Source organism: Spermophilus citellus (assembly GCF_964194105.1).
Source record: "Spermophilus citellus genome assembly, chromosome: 1".
Taxonomy (NCBI): Eukaryota; Metazoa; Chordata; class Mammalia; order Rodentia; family Sciuridae; genus Spermophilus; species Spermophilus citellus.
In genome coordinates, this window is record NC_138182.1 from 40,878,505 (window position 1) to 40,894,527 (window position 16,023).

Here is a 16,023-nt window from a genome sequence, read left to right on the forward strand (position 1 = left end):
AATACAAAAACACTGATTCATAACAGACAAATAAGTTACAATTTGAAATAAGAATGCAACCCTTGACCCATTCAATAGGGTCTGAGTTATTTAGTGATTCTTTTGCTCTGAGTTTTTAAATAGTAAGGGTTCATGTTTATAAGAAAGTAACAACCAACAATTTTAAAGATAAATCAGGTAGAAAAAGTAATCAGTGATATAACTTCTTTCTGGTCTAGAACTTGAAATAAATGTCCTGAGCATAAGGAAATTAAAAAGAAATCTCAGATTTATCACTAGTCTGAGTAAATAGGAAGGGCCAATAATTTGGAGAACTATTGATTCAGACTTTAATAGCTTTGTGAGTCAATATTTCTTTCTTTGTAAAATAAGAGGGTTGAATTAGATCTCTCTTCTAGTTCTGAAATCTGATGGTATTATTTCCTTTACACACACACACACACACACACACACACACATACACACACACACAAAAGCTCTACAATATAAACTAGTTCACTCTATATACACTTATAAATTCAATATATGAAATTGTACACTCTATAATTTTTGTTGAATCCTTATGATCAAACCTCCCATTGGTCTTGCAAAGTTTAAAGTGAGACTAAATTAATTGGAAAAATGTAGAACTGTCCATCTATAGGTATAATACTACAGGTAAAACAGAAATTTCATGATACAGCAAAGTGGTTTTTGTTTGTTTGTTTTCTTTTTTTGCAAGGCTGGGCGCATAATTTTTCAAAAATTACTAATTGACACACTGGTTAAGAGAGAGAAATAGTATCTGAATTCAAAATTTTACTCTTAAAAATGATGATATTTGTCCTTTATTGCTTCAAAAATAATATGTTGAAGAATATTCAATTTTATACTCATTATTCTTAGATTTTCAAAAAATTTAGGGTCAATGTATAAAAATATTGACCTATCTGTCCCCTCTTGAGGAACATTTCTTCAAAACAGAGGCATGCATTTTATTGAAATTCTGTTTACCTTTAAATGACATAATTTTTAAATGTAGAAGTTCTAGTTATGGTGTGTTATAGGTAGGATTGTGTTGCTTTATGAAGTCTGATTTTTTTCCTTCTACATTTCAGTGGGGGAATGTGTACAGATATTGAGGACACTTTGAATAAAGGATAGTCCTCAGCAGGAGTCAGTCTCAATTTGTACAGCTGCCTCCCCCCTCTAAGCCCAGTGGTCTGAGAGGAGACTTAATAAATCAGGGAGGCAGTCAAGGTGTCCCTATTTTCCCCAGGTGGTGGCTGCTGCTTCCAAGAGGACCATATTGTTCCACCTACATAGTCCTCCTGATCTTCAAGGAACAGTTTGTCTCCTTGGATGCCCTCAAGGTTGTTGCAGGGCCAACCTGAGCCCCAGTTCCAGTGCTGTCCCCCAACACCCAGCCCCCCTCAAACCCTTCTTAGTGATCCCTGTTATTCTCAGCCCCAGCCTAAATAATAACAACCTGAGCCCCAGTTCTGTGGTGAGCTATTTTGCTGTGCTGCCTTGTGTGGGCGTGAGCCTAATTCTTGGGCGGAGACCCAGTTCTTTGTTTTCAGCCACTCCCTAGAATGGAATGTATCAGTTGGTTAGTTCCTGGAACAAACTGTTTTCAAGAAGTGCTTGTTGTTTTGAGCACAAGCTGGAACTGGGTGTCTCTTGCCTTGTGTGTAAGTGCCGGGTCTATCATTCTATTGGCTGCTGCTGTGTTGCTATGCGCTCTTTGTCCAATGGTGTACAAGCAGGGCCGCAGTTGAAGTATATAAGGGGTGGTTTTTTCGGGCTCGGGGTCTTTCTCTCAACAATACCTAGTGGATGCTCCCAATAAAGCGTGTTAAAGAAGAATCCTGTTGTTGTCGTCATTCCTGCTGGCGGGTAGACGCGACACAGTTCCAGTGCTGTCCCCCAACACCCAGCCCCCCTCAAACCCTTCTTAGTGATCCCTGTTATTCTCAGCCCCAGCCTAAATAATAACAATCTTGGTAGGGGACTCAAAGTCATGTTGCTGTTGACATAGGACCCTGCCAAAAGCTGCCTTCATCATATTCCCCATAATCTTCATGGAGAAACTGTACAATCTGGCTGCATAGATAGATAGATAGATAGATAGATAGATAGATAGATGAAAGATCCATAGATAGGGAGATAATGATGATGAATAGGTAGGTAGATTACAATTAGAATAGGTAGGTAGGTAGGTAGGTAGACAGTTAAGAGGAAAGCTGCTAAGTGATTGCATTCTTGCTACAGGAACAGTAAGGAGAGCAAGATCCGGGGAGCAATACATTGCATTGCAGTAAGATATGAATAAAATGTGGCATTTGCCCCCACACTAATCCGAGGGCCTACGTTATGGGGTAATAAATAATATTATAATAAGAAAAACCATGGGCAAATAGAGTAAATAGTGACTCAAGGCAGAGAATCATAACATCTAGCTAGCTCCATCTCAGCAGAGTCTGTAAAGATGTTTATGTTCCAAAAGAGAAAGACGTGGTATTAATGAGGATATCCTGGTTGTGGTATCAACAACCTCAAGTCTCACTGATTCAACACAAGAAGGATTTTTTTACCTGGTTCATGATTCATGTTCCTTACATGTACACAGGGAGTTGTATTCTTTTTGTTTGTTTGTTTGTTTATTTTTATGTGGTGCTGAGAATCGAACCCAGGGTCTCACACGTGCGAGGCCAACGCTCTACCACTGAGCCACAACCCCAGCCCAGGAGTTGTATTCTTATTTGTTTCTTAGCCACTGTTGTGGATATTGCTGGTCACCAAGCCAGGGGGAGAGAGCTATAGAGGGTCTTGAATTGCCCATTAAGAGCCCTGGCCTGGAAGCATCATGTATCATTTCCTCTCACAACTTATTCAAAATGAGTCATATGATCTTACCCAACCACAAGGGGGACGGGGAATGGTGGAGAAACCCATATCTAGTGAATGTCACTGATGACAAGGTTCATCTTCTCTCTTTTTTTTTTTTAAAGAAAGAGTGAGAGAGAGTGAGAGAGAGAGAGAATTTTTTTAATATTTTTTTTTTTAGTTTTTAGCGGACACAGCATCTTTGTTTGGATGTGGTGCAGAGGATCGAACCCAGGCCGCATGCATGCCAGGCGAGCGCGCTACCGCTTGAGCCACATCCCCAGCCCCATCTTCTCTCTCTCTTTTTTTTTTTTTTAACAATATCACATTTACCTTTCATTCCACCCCAAATAGACTCACGAATACCCCATGTGAGACAACAAAAACTTGGATCTAGACATCAGGTTCAAAGTTTAGAAATCTCAAAATCCATGTGTGATCCACAGCCTTTTCCTCAGTGTCTGGCTCTCGGATTCACTGCTTCTGCTTTCTGGCTCAGGAAGGCAGAAGGGCCTGAACACCTACTCCCCTCCAGAGGTTTTGCAGAGACTGTGGCTCCCAACATTCTCTGCATTCTGCTGCCCTGGCTGGCCTGGCCTGCTGCCGGGATTTAGGTGGTTGAGTAGATGTTGGATAGAGTGTATGTAATGCATGTTTCAGTTGACATATTTTGAATTAAAAATTTTTAATTAAATTTATCTTAACTGATATATAATAACATAAGATTTATATAGACTAATGGGGTATCATGAGATGTTTCAATACCCAAATAATCATACAATGTTCAAATGAAGTTAAACATATCTATCTCCTTAAACATCAATTATTTTTTTATGTTGAAAATATCCAAAAATAAATTTTAGCTTTTTGAAATATATACAGTATATAATTGTTACCTATAGCAAATATTTAAAAGGCTAACCCATAGCGGTTGTGAGGATTTTTTGAAACAGTTACCTTAACACTTTTTGTGGGATGCTATTTAATGATAAACATTATAAATGTTGAAATGTCCTGTTTTAGTTATCTATTCTGCATAACAAACTACTTTTGAACTTAACATCTTAAAACAACAACCATTTAATTTCTTGGCTTTCAGTTCTTTGGGGCGTGGCAGGGGTATGTTATCTGTGCCCTACATGGGTCAGCTGGGCAGTTCATGCCTTCATTCATGGCCAAGACACTGACACTGGCTATGAGTGAAGGGCTAACAGGAGCTCTTGGCTGAGGACCTAGGTGCTCCTTTCATGGCTTCTCCAAAAGGAGGCCTCAGAGTAGTCATATTTCTTATGCAAAAGAAGTATGCAAAAGCAAAAGTAAAAGTTGCCAGACTTTTAAAGGCTCAAATCTGGAACTGGCAGACTATCATCTGTTTGCATTCTATTTTTTTTCCTTTTTCAAGACTCTATGCAAACTCATGAATGTTTTCTCCTGTAAATATCAAAAGCAAGTCACATATATCCAATAAATAATGGCACAGAGTAAACATTTGCATTTTTAAAGGGAGTATAGGGGCATAGAAAGAAGGGATGGGACCAAGGCAAGACCGAAATCCAAATGGGCAAACAAGTCCTGTAGCTTCGTGTTTGGCATCTGCGACATATGGCATCATGATATTCTCTATAAAGGGCTTGTGTGGCTCCAACCCTATGTTCTAACCAGCCCACACGGCCTCTCTCTTGGCTTGTTTCTGCTCAATTCCTGAAGTTTTTCTCAGCCGACATCCCACATTACTGACATCTCTTAAACTCGGGGGTCTCTGCTGCAGCTTCAACTTCCTTCTCACATTATGCATTGCCCTCTCAGGGGCAGTCCATGTGGTCTTCAACCTTGTTATACTTTGCTTGGCCTCCTGGTATTTATTTTGGAAATCTTGGTGGAGGCCTCCAGGACTCCCTGACTCCAGCATCTTTCATTTTTGAAGAACCAGCAAAAGTCTGCCGCCACCTTGAGCAGCAGTCTCCTCTTGGAAGCATGGCTGCAGTAGTCTCTGAGTGTCTGGATGGTTGAGCATAGAGAAATAATTTCGTAGGCTCCCCTGTGCAAGTATGGTACCCCCATGGCCTCTTCTCAAAGAAATTTTTCACTTTTACACCCTTGAGACTGAGATGGCCTCAAGCCATCTTTCCCTTTTGGGGTTAAAGTACTTAACTCTTTCTTTAGTGGCTGTAATCTTTCTAACAACCACATCTTCCTTAGCCCCAGTTTTATTCCCACTTTTCTGACCAAATTGCAAGTTTAAAAAATCTGGCCAGGCATGGTGGTGCATGCCTATAATCCCAGTAGCTCAGGAGACTGAGGTAGGAGGATCACAAGTTCAAAGCCAGCCTCAGCAATTTAGCAAGGCCTTAAGCAACATACTGAGAGCCTGTCTCAAAATAAAAATAAAAAAAGACTGGGGATGAGGCTCAGTGCTGGCACTTCTCCCCAGTACCAAACTTATCCCCAGTACCAAACCAAAACCAAATTCAAAAACAACAACAAAAACAATCTTTCTGGTCTGCTTTCTGTTCCTGATTATCACAGACCAAAAGACCTGAAAAGAACAAATTTGACTAAAAGCTACCAGAAATATCCATGCCGCCACCTGAATGCTGCACAGCCTTGAAATTTCTTCAACCAGATTCATTAGTCCATTCTCTTTAAATTTATCCTCACAGAAAGTCTCAGGATATGGATAAAACATAGAAAACTTCTTTGACAGAATATGACACCAATGGACTCTAGTCCAATTTCCATATAGTCCCCTCCTCTGAAATCTCATGGATCCAGTCTACTGCCCACTGTCCTATTGGCATTCTTTTGAGCTCCCACCAGAATAGCCCAGTAAGCTCTACTCACAACATTCTAAAGCTTGTGTCTCTAAATTTTTCAAAATTCCTTCCCCCACAAATCAACTTCAAAGGCTTCTGAACCATACGGTCAGTTTAGCCACAGGTTAAGTACTTCTTGGTACCAATTTCTGTTTTAGTGACATTTTTTTTTTTTGGTCACTTTGACCAAAAGACCTGACAAGAACAAAATACTGCTTCTCCTTTGAGCTGTTTGCAGTCGAAGTTCTAAAGACAGCAAAAATGTTCATGTTCTGAATACTGGAGAGAAAGGATTTGTTTATAAGGGTTCCTGCTTTCACAGAATTATTCCAGGATTTCTGTGTCAGGGTGGTGACTTCACACCCTACAGTGGCACAGGCAGCAAGTCCATCTATGGGAGAAGTTTGATGAGAACTTCACCCTGATGTATACAGGCCCTGGCATCTTGTCTACAGCAAATGCTGGGCTGAACATAAACAGTTCCCCTTTTTCATCTGCACTGACAAGACTGAGTGGTTGGGTCATGAGCATGTAGTCTTTGGGAAGGTGAAAGAGGGCATTAACCTCTTGGAAACCGTGGTGTGCTTTGGGTCCAGGAATGGCAAGCTAGCATGAAGACTGTCATTACCGACTGTGGACAGCTCTCACACATTTGACTTGTGTTTATCTTAACCATCAAAACCATTGCTTCTGTAGCTCAGGAGAGCACCCCTCCACCTCATCTGCTTGCAATATCCCATAATCTGTGCTCTCTTGCTGCATTTCTTTGGGTTCCATATTTTCCTTATTTCTCTCCCAAGTGTAGCTAAATTGCAGAGTTAAGTTTAAGATTATGAAGAAAAGCTAAATGACAAAAGAAAAAGATGTTCATAATGGCTATCAATAACAGCATTTGCAACCATGGAAACATCTTAAATGTCCATCTACAGGGCGATGTGTTGTATTAACCACACACTTTTGTAAGCGAGAATATTTTGTGACTTCAATAATGTCATGAAGCTGGGCATGGTGGTGCACACCTGCAATCCCAGTGGCTCAGGAAGCTGAGGCAGAAAGATCATGAGTTCAAAGCCAGCTTCAGCAATTTAGTGAGACCTTGTCTCAAAATAAAAAATAAAAAGGGCTGTGGCTCAGTGGCTAAGGGCCCCTGGTTTCAATCCCTGGTACCCCGCCTGACCAAAAAAAAAAAAAAAGAAAGAAAAGAAAAGAAGAAATTTTTAAGGACATGAAACATGGTTATGGTATGGTAAATTGTTAAATGTGAAGAAAAGTGTGGTGCAAAATTATATATTATAATTTTATTAAAAATTATAAAAATCCATGAATAGGAAATATCTGGAAAAAAGACATAAGGCCACTAATAATAAGCCTGTTACTATGGCAGAGAAATGAATTAAGATTTTTACTTATTTTTGGATTTTCATATTTTTAAATATTTTCTTAACATGTCTTAATTAGATTTTAGAAACATGTCTTAAAACAGGTAAAATGGAGTGTGCTGCTTTTTAAAATAGATAAATTTCAAAGAAAACTATTTTAGTCCATTTTGTGTTGCTATAACAAAACAACAAAATGCCTGAAACTGGGTAATTTATAGACAAGAAATTTATTTCTCATAATTTTGGAGGCTGGTAAATCAAAATCAAGGAACTGATCAGTTTGTTTTTGGTGACAGTCCTGTCTCTGATTCCAAATTAGTACCTTGTACACTTGTCCTTACATGAAAGAAGATAGGAGGGCAACAGGGATATCTCCTCTGTCAAACTCTTTGGTAAGGACACTTAATCCCATTCATGAGGGAGAAGCCCTCGTGGCCTAGTCACCTCTTAAAATTTAATAGATGGTCACACCTGGGTTTGGAGGGGACGCATTCAAACCATAGCACAAATGGAAGATAAGTTTCAAGATCAAGTATATGTGTGTGTGTGTGTGTGTGTGTGTGTGTGTGTGTGTGTGTATGGACTTTGTTTACTAATAGCGAACAATGACATGTAATTATTTTATTTGTAAATATTTTGTATTTGAAAATCTCCACACATTATTATGAAAATAGTTTTTACTGTTTCAATTCTGGATCCTAAAATGGTGCACTACAGAGATCATAGGGGGTGGAATGGACCCTGGAGAGAATCTGATTTCAAAGGGCTGGGTCTGAGGAGGGGCAATGCTGGCCTCTGGAGTGCAGCTGTGTGTGTACATACTAATGTCTGTGTCCTTGTGCAAGCTCCTGAGCTCAGCGAGGGCCAAGAGGAGTGGGGGTGAAGAACTCTGGCCACCATGTGGTGAGCCATCTAGAACGCAGGCTCTGGAGGCAGCCTGGAGCTAGCTGCATTCCAGCTTTTGAGTGCTTCCCGCAGTGCGCTGGCTGTTAGGGCTACAAAGGTGAAAGGAAGAGATTTTCCTTAAGGAGGTCACGATCTTGGAAAGAGAAAAAGATGCAGGCAACAGTATTACAGAGTAATGTAGAGCAGTTTTTAATGCTGATAAAAGGTAAAAATGATGTTTCATTAAGTAATGCCCTGGTCCTTGACTTCTAGCTGTGTAGATTTTTTTTTTTTTAGCATTTTGGGTATCATTTTGATAAATCTATGTACTTTAACTGTAGAAGGGCTTTTAAAATTATGTATTTTTATTAATATTTTTTTATCATTCAGTTTCTTCCTTGGTCTCTTATTTGACCTTCTGATTCTTTTTTTTCCTTTTATTGGTGAGTTATAGTTGTACATAATGGTAGGATTTCTTGTTATATATTAGTATATTCACATAATATAACAATGTTATTTGGCCAATTTCCCTCCTCAGCATTTCTTCCCTTCCTCCCCTTCTCCCACTGCCCCCACTCTGCTGTGCTTCCCTTCCTCTATTCTACTGATCGCTCTTTGCTTTCCCTGATATCCACCCCCACATTTATTTTCCTTTTTTTCTCTCTAGTTTTGACATATGAAAGAAAACATAGACCCTTGACCTTCTAACTTTGGATTGTTTTTCTTAATATAATGGACTTCATCCATTTTTCTGGAAATTACATAATTTAATTTTTCTTTATGGCTGAATAAAACTTCATTGTTTTTGGTGTGTGTGTGTGTGTGTGTGTGTGTGCGCGCGCACATGCACATACGATATCACATTTTCTTCATTCATTCATCTATGGATGGTTACTTAGGCTGGTTTCATAGTTGGCTATTGTGAATTGTGCTGCTCTAAACATGGGTATGCATGTATCACTGTAGTATGATGACTTCATACCGAGGGGTATAGCCGTCATATGGTAGTTCCATGCCTAGTCTTTTGAGGAACCTCCATTCTGATTTCCATAGCAGTTGTACTAACTTATAATCCTACCAACAGTTTCTGTTAGTTCCCTATTCCTGGGAAAAAGGAATGTAAGAAAAAGATAAGTTCACACCTCAGAAATCTGATTCATTGCTTATTATCTAATTTCTCATTCATCTTGTTTGAAGTTTTTCTTATATCATTTTGCAATCTTTAATGAGTATGTTTTGCTTAAAAAAATTAAAGGCACATAAAGATGTATAAAATAAATTTAAATCTACAATTAAATTTTTAGAATAACCTATATTATGAACACTGTCTTAAAAACTTTGTAGAATTTAGAATCAATACATATTTTATATTATTTAGACAATAAAAATTAAATATTAATATATAATCCCATGACCCAAACATACCTCCTCCCAAATTTTTCCATGGATATGCATAGTATGATTATTTTAGAAAACTGGGTGATACCATATAATTCTATATCCCATTTCTTTATATGTGATGGACATCTCCATGTTGTTAAAATATTTTGAAGTAATAATTTTAATGACCATAGAGCACTCTATTATATGGATATATTGTGATTCATTTAACTATTCTACTATTACAGATTTTTAGGATATTTTCAAATTTATATTCCAAATAGACATTATTTAAAAGGAAATTTGTTTAAGTTGTGTATATCTTCCTGACTCAATCTGGGCAGGTCATATGACTAGGAATTTATTGATGCCTTCACTATCTTCTATTTTATTAGAGTATAAGGTTTCAAAATAATCTCTAATTATCTTCTGTGTTTCTGTAGTGTCTGTTGTGATATTGCCTTTTTCATCACGTATGCTAGTAATTTGGGTTCTCTCTCCTCTTCGTTAGCATGGCTAAGGGTCTAATTTATTTATTTTTTTGAAGAACCAACTTTTAGTTTTGTCAGTTTTTTCAATTGTTTCTTTTGTTTTGATTTCATTGATTTCAGCTCTGGTTTTAATTATTTCTTGCCTTCTATCGCTTTGCTGCTGATTTGTTCTTCTTTTTCTAGGGCTTTGAGATATAGTGTGAGGCCATATATTTGTTGACTTTTTCTTCTTTTAAGGAAGGAACTCCATGCAATGAATTTTCCTCTTAGTACTGCTTTCATAGTGTCCCAGAGATTTCAATATATTGTGTCTCTGTTCTCATTTACCTCTAAGAATTTTTAAATTCTTAGAATAAGAATAAGATCATGGCATTTGCAGGGAAATGGATGGCATTAGAGAAGATTATGCTAAGTGAAGTTAGCCAATCCCCCCCAAACAAATGCCGAATGTTTTCTCTGATATGGGGGGGGTGAAGCACTTATTTCCATTACCTATAGATAGGGAATAGGGGTGGGAGGGAAAGGAAGGGAGAAGGGGAATAGCAAGGATGGTGGAAGGAGACAGTCATCATTATACAAAATACATGTATAAAGATGTGAATTTGTTGTCAACATACCTTATATACAAATAGAGATATAAGTTGTGGTATAAAGGTGTATTAAGAATTGTAATGGGCTGGGGATGTGGCTCAAGCAATAATGCACTTGCCTGGCATGCACAGGGTGCGAGGTTCGATCCTCAGCACCACATAAAAATAAAATAAAAATGTTGTGTCTACCAAAAACTGAAAAATAAATATTAAAAAATTCTCTCTATCCTCTCTCTTTAAAAAAATTTAAAAAAAGAATTGTAATGCAAAAAAAAGAGAGAGCTCATGTATAATGGCATAATTTGGCGTGAACATACTTTATATACAGAGTTATGAAAAATTGTGCTGTGAATGGATAATTATGAATGTAATGCATTCCACTATTGTCATGTATGTAAGAAATAAATTAACAAAAGGAAATTTGCTTCTTTGCTCTTCCTTCAGAATAGTTTTTATAGCACTCATAAAGAACATCTTGACAACAAAAATTAAGAAGACAAATATTTCTGAGGATTCAAAAAGCCCTGGAAGTGGCTGTGACTTGATTGGTAAAAACAAATTAATTACTGCTGCCTTGTGTTCTCAAGTTCCATTCATTCATTATTATAATGTATTGGTGAAGATTATGGAGTTTTGAGTTACCAGACTGAAATTCAAACCTGATTCCAACACTTATTTCCACTGGCAACTTTCTCAGTCTCTCTCTTGTGGAAGCATACTGGATTCTTTGCTTAGCACCCATCCTCTGGGTGTAGTGGTTACCCCATACACATTTGCTATCACTCAATTCCTTGATCACACTGTATGGGATTAATAGGTGCTATCCTGGGACCCCAAATTTGGCTTTCTTCTTTTGGATATTTGTACTAGGTTCAATCTTTCTCTAGGTAGCAGGACCATAACAGGTAAGCTTAGGGGTTGTAGGTAGCCATGGTTTTCATTGTGTGGATGGAGATGTAGAAGAATTGTTTGTTGTGAAGGACATCCAGAGAGAGTAGCAGAGAGATCTAGTTCTTTGTATACTTGGTTCTAGTTCACTCCTGAAATCCACCTACATTCCTCCCAAGAGACAAATTAGATGGCTGTTAGTGGCACAGTTGAAAGGGAACTTAGTAGGTCTGAGTTAGCACAATAGAGGAGGTGCCCATATCAGCCACTGGGCTCAGGAGACCCCCTTTCAAACAAGGCCATTTCAGTTTGCAGCATCTTCCATTATTACAGAGTCACGTAGATACTCCCTGACTGCTGGCTCTGTAAGTAAAACATTAGGGGGGCAGGGTTCAAATCTTACTCAGTTTGGACTGCTAATAACAAAATACCATGAAGTGGCTGACTTGTTAATGTTGGAAATTTATTTCTCATAGTCCTGGAGATTGGAACTCTGCCATCAGGATGCTGGCCCTGTTGGGTGCTGGGGAGTGTCCTCTTCAGGTTTGCACACTCCTGACTTCTTGCTGTATACTCACATGCACAAAGCTAGCTAGTTGTCTGGTCTCTTCTTATAAGTACACTAACCCTATTCATGAGGGCTCTTCCCTATGACCTAATCATCTTCCAAAGCCCCCTACCCCTAACATCAACACCTGAAGATTAGGGTTTCAACTTGAGTTTTGGCAGAACATGATGTTAAATTGATATTTTGGTGTGGGTGCATTGCAGATCATCTATATCCTGCTTGACCTATGGGATATTGAGATTCAGGAGGACTCTTCCCTCTGTACTTCTTCTTCACCTTTAAGGTTTTGCCTGGTGATCCCTGTTTACAACTATATTGTGTGGTGCTATTGGTTCTTACTCTTGGGCTTTTGTATGATAATTTCTTATCTTTGGATATGGGCACCTAACATAAATAAATCCACTTTTGTCTCTATAAGTTGATTCAAGTTGTGTTTCTGTTATTAGTAAAGGGTCAAAACAATTCAACTATAGTCTCTTTAAGTCACAATTATCATTTTTTTGAAATATGCAGCTAATAATGCTGAGTGAGATAATAAATGTAAAACGATTGTTAAACAAAACATCATTGCTAAATTTAAGCTGAACATTTCTTGAGGGATCGTTGGTAATATAAAAATATGTGAATGATTGAAAATTCTTGGAATGAAATTACTTTCCACTCTTAGCAATTTGATTTAGTTTCAGTGTTCCATGAGGATTTGCAGAATTCATTTTGATCTTTATTTTTCATTCTGTTACATTTGACCTTTTTTCTTTAGTCTCTCAAAATTTATTTTATTTTCTTATTTTTACTTTTCTGTTAGTTTTAGTTCCCAACTCATTTCTTGTCATCTATTTATAATTTTTAAAAAATATTTGTTCATTTTATTAACCCTCAAATTTCCTCATTTTCCTTCTCATCTTATAGGCTTTGTACAGTTAGGATGTTATTAGTTGTTAGTAAAAATCTCCCAACAGAATTAGTGGCCAAAACAACATTATTTCATGTGAGGTGAGATTTTATTTACATGTCTATAGCTGGTTAAGCTGAAATCTAAACAAGATGTCAGGAATGTAAAATCCGCCCACTTGTTCTCTGTCCTCATGAGCCTGTTGGATCTGTGTTGAAGGTCCCATCCCTTAAGATCACGATGGCTGATGCTGTTTCAGGTTTCATATCATAAGACAACATCCAGCCAAGAAGGACTTCTCATCATCTGTTTCTTTTTAGAATCAGTGACTTCCTTCCTAGAAGTCTCCAGGGACCTTTTTCATGTCCCAGAAGCTAGAAGTATACAAAACAATTCTTAAAATAATTGTTAACAATGGGAATAAGATTAATGTTACTGGCTTCAGAAATGAAATGCATAATTTTACACTAATGAAAAGCAGTCTGTCCATAGGGGGACTCCTTTGGGAATGTAGTGGACAAAGCAGAAATGAAGGGAGACACAGAACATTTAGTCACTCAGGGGCCATGATACTGGCCCAAAGAAAGCAATAAACTCTTACAGCTCTTAGTTTTTCCCCTTGATGTTCTCACATGATTTCTTTTGGCTTGGATTTAAATCCTGGTCCTTCCAATTATTGCTTTGTTATATGGGCAATTAACTCATATTTAATTATTTCCTTATCTGGAAGTAGGATAAAAATAGCACCTAGTTCATAAAGCTGCTTTGAATATTAATTAATATATGGAAAGCATTTAGGGTGTACTGGAATGTAGGAAGAGATCAATTATATTGTACAAATCCACACATGCACATACGTTTATTTATATTTATTGAATTAACAGGAATCAAGATGCTGTCAAGGTATTGTTACATTCATGATAAATCCTCCTTTAAACTCCTTTTGTCTTAGGTCAAGTTCCATGGAAACAGACTGAGATTTGCTTGCAGGAGTTTTACTGGGAAGCGCTCTTGGAAACAAGCCCTGTGAGGGGTAATGGAAGCAGGCCTGGGCAAAGACAGACATTGGGCAGCAGTGCAGTTGCCTCAGAGGGACCCCCAGAGCTGAGATGGCCCTTCTGCATCATTCCAGATTGAGGCCAGGAAACTGGGCCTTTGTAGCTCACACACTGAAATGCCATTCTTGCACACTGAAGGGAGGAGGTATAATTTGGGGTTAGGCAGTATTGTTTGGTGAGAACAATTCCTGAAGAAGGATGAATCTGTCGGCCAGCACTCTAAGCTCCTGGACATTCAGAGTGTCTCAGTTCTGAGGTGCCAGGAATCTCGGCGGCCCTTCACAGCATCTATCTACTCCACCTCCCCTCCTACCAACTCTGGGAAATAGTTGCTATCAATATGAGTGGATAGAACCAAAGGTCACAACACACACGAATGGCATAGGATGAATTGCCCAAGGCTTCTAATGCTAAGGCTTCCAACTGCAGAGAAAAATCAGTCTCTGTTCAAGAAGGTGTTAAGTGTGAGCCCAGGAACAGATGAACTGATGCTTGCTGGGAGACCATAAGGTGCCACCTGCCTGTTAATGTGTCTTAGGATAGGAAAACTTGATATAGTTGAAAGCTGTAGTTTTGGGGAAAGGACACCTTAGTATTCTCAAAAAACTTTAAATTGCCATTAAAGAGACTGCATAAAGAATTCTGAGAGCCTAACAGACTTAATCTCCAAAAGACGAAAATTTATATAATTATATTGTGATTAATTATTAGGATTAAGTCTTGCACTTTACCTTAAATTCTGAGGCCCATTTCATGTCTTGAACACAGTTTTTTATTCAAATTTCTTTCTCCTGCTTAACTTTCTAGAACATAGGTCTTATGCATAATAAAGGTATTAAGTATGCAAGAAAATATTGGAACCATCAGGGTCTATTTTGAGTTGATAAATATATGCAATATGGTGCTTGCACAACAGATGCCCTCTATTAAGCGAGTAATAAATATTTTCAGGACTAAAAGAAAGTGATGAAAAAGCAGCACCTTTGGGCTTCTTGTGTCACAAAGATGATTACTCAGCTTCAATGCACAGAACATATGTGGAAGTCAAGGCTGATATTGCACTTCCATTCTCTATTTTCCAAATTTAAAATTTGAGAAACACCTATTAGAGCTGCCATGGGGAGGAGAAAGTGAAGAGGATTAATCTTACCAAAGTAAAATAATGAGTTGAAGAGGTAAAGAATTGATCACTGGAGAGGTGCAGCAAAGAAAGCAAGGTGATACATGCTTAGATCTTCCTTAGAATTCTCTTTTCATGCAAATTTGGAAAAGCAGTATGGTGTGGGGAGAAATAATTTTACAGAATATTTGGATCCTCAATGAGTCCTTTCCTTTGCTACCTATGTGATTATTTAATGTCACTTCTGTGTTATTATTTGTTCTTTTTAGTTATACATGACAATGAAATCTATTTTGATATATTACACAAGATGGAATGTATCTTATTCTAATTAGGATCCCCGTCTCGTGAATGTACATGATGTTGAGATTCACTGTGGTGTATTCATTTTTGTACATAGAAATTCAGATTCATTTCATCTTTCATATTCCTATTCCCTCTCCCTTCTCTTCTTTCCCCATTGTCTAATCCACTTAACTCCCTCCACCTTATAGTGGGTTAGCTTCCACATGTCAGAAACACTTGACCTTTGGTTTGGGGGCACTGACTTATTATATTTAGCATGATAATCTCCAGATTCATTCATTTACCAGCAAATGTCATAAAGTCATTCTTCTTATTGGCTAGTATTCCACTATGTACATATACAACACATTTTTTATCCATTCATATGATGAAGGGCACCTAAGTTGGTTCCATAGTTTAGCTATTGTGAATTGAACTGTTATAAACATTGATGTGGATGTGTCACAATAATATGCTGATTTTAACTCCCTTGGATATATAGCGAGGAGTGGGATAACTGTGTCAAATGGTGGTTCCATTCCTAGTTTTTTGAGAAATCTCTATATTGCTTTCCATAGTGGTTACACTAATTTGCAGTCCCACCAACAATATATCAGTATATCTTTTCCCCACATTGCCACCAGCATTTATTGTTACTTATATTCTTGATAATTCCATTCTGACTGGAGTGAGATGAAATCTCAGTGCAGTTTTAATTTGCATTTCTCTAATGGCTAGAGATGTTGAACACGTTTTCATATATTTGTTGACAATGTATTTCTCCTTTTGAGAAGTGCCTGTGTAGC